This window comes from Myotis brandtii, unplaced genomic scaffold (assembly GCF_000412655.1).
Source record: "Myotis brandtii unplaced genomic scaffold, ASM41265v1 scaffold587, whole genome shotgun sequence".
Lineage (NCBI taxonomy): Eukaryota > Metazoa > Chordata > Mammalia > Chiroptera > Vespertilionidae > Myotis > Myotis brandtii.
In genome coordinates this window covers 472,113-474,055 of record NW_005370207.1, presented here as the reverse complement: position 1 = coordinate 474,055, position 1,943 = coordinate 472,113, and the positions used below count along the sequence as shown (strand labels likewise).

Here is a 1,943-nt window from a genome sequence, read left to right as displayed (position 1 = left end):
GCAGGAGTCGCCCGGGACTTCTCCCGAGACCCCGGAGGGGCTTCGAAGAAGAAGGCAGGTGCAGCGGGAAGGAGGGGAGCGGGCCCGGTGAGTGGCTGCGGGCTGAGAGGGAGGTAGAGGTAGGGAACCTTCGGAGCCTGCTCAGAGCCAGTCCATCCGCTCCGCCAAGACCCGAGATCCCTCGAGGTTCGTACAATTGGCGAAAATGTAACACCAGGGGCGAGGGTTGGCCCCTCTGACAGGTCCCTTTAGTCCAAATGAAATACAGAGGGACCTGCGAGTCACCCAAGTGCGCAAGGCGGCACCCCCACTCTTCATGGAATTGTTTTCCCCGGGGCCCAAACTGCAGAGCCGGGGTCAGAGGGTGCCTGCGCACCCAGGATGCGGGGGTGAAAATAGACCCACCCGACAACCACAGAAACCCAAACCTAGTCCTCGCAGCCCGTCCCGCCCGGGGTGGCGGGTGGGACTGGCCTGTTTGCTATTTGGGGGTGATCCTTTCCCACCGCCCTGGCGGCGTGGGAGTCTCACCATACCCAAGAATATGTTACGGTCTCCACCACTTACCCGGGTCCAATACAAATCCTGCCAACGAACAGAGTTGGAAAGCAGGTTTGGTGGTGGAAATACTGACAAGGAAAAATCATAAACCGGAGAACTACATTCCGATGATAGCTTGTATTTTGCTTGAAAGAAAAGAGAAAAAGAGCCACCAGCAGGTAGATCTTGGATAAACAGCTTATTGCACTTGACTGTAATTTCCATTTTCCGTTATGAAATTGTTTGTCAATAATTGCAAATGGCTACAGAAACCACTTCAGTTCCCCTCGGTCACTTGCTTGTGAGCAATGTCCTGGAAGATCGCTGGAGGAGACTGAACCAGCTGGGTGAAGCTCATTGCCTGCTTTTTGAAAATAGGTGGTTTGATAATTTTGAAGAGAAAAGCCATACCCATCGGGGAAAATGAATTAAGGTGTTTAAATGTCACTTTCTCATTTCAGATTCAACTACCTGAGAGAGAAACAGAGAATCCTTGCCTTTAAATCAGGGAGTCGGGAGGAACAGCGAGGGAGGGGAGGCTCTCTGGGGGAGGATTCGCCCAGAATAAAGAAAAAGATGCTGAGAACACAGTTGCATTGTTCTATGTGGGCTTGATTTGGTCGATTTGGTTTGTTAGCTAGTTCTGCCCTTCCCTGCTTCCGCTGTAAATGATGACGACTTGAGTAATTCCAAAAACTTCTAAATTTGAAAGGAACAGATAAAAGCATCAAGGAGTGCAGGAGAAAGTTAGAGGTCTGGAGCGATGTGCTCTTTTCAGAGTTGGCTGTGCAGATTGGCGCTGTTACAGGGCTGGTGTAATTGGTATTTATGCAGCAAACAACCAGCTGACGTTCATGTTGGCAGTATCACATGCCAATCTTTGTGGGAAAATGTTCCATTGTCTTCAGGGCATAAGGCACAGAACACTGTACACACACACACACTCCTGGTAACAATGCTGTTTCTCCTTCTGAGTTTCCTTCCCAACGTCTTCCTCCTGTAGTTAGAGTGCCTGACGGGAAGGGGACCATGCTGTAGTCTGAGGAGTGGAGTTACTCTGTCCCAGTATCTGAAGAAGATGCTGCTGCCTGGATTTGTCTCTTAACTGGACTCACAGCAAAGACCTGGCTATGTCTCCACCTTTTGAACAGGCTGCTTCCCAAGGTTCAGGAAACTGTTGCTGTTTTCCTGATAGAACCCGGGGAGTGTGTATCACCAGATACACACACGTAGTTTGCTCAGAGGGACAGTCACTCCATGTTGTTCCAGGAGAGGATGTGAACAGAGAACCAGTTGGATCCTCTTGTTTTTATCCCAAGAGGGGGTTTTCTGTCTGCTAGGAATTTAGATCCCTCCCTCCCTCCCTCCCTCCCTTCCTTCTTTCCTTTCTCCTTCCCCCCTCT

The 1,943-nt window shown here is 50.4% G+C and overlaps 1 protein-coding gene across 1 annotated transcript in view; it reads left to right on the top strand.

The window, feature by feature from the left end:
- GRM8 (glutamate receptor, metabotropic 8) overlaps positions 1–1,943 on the top strand; it is a 368,615-nt gene that overhangs the window by 735 nt on the left and 365,937 nt on the right. The window lies entirely within an intron of this gene.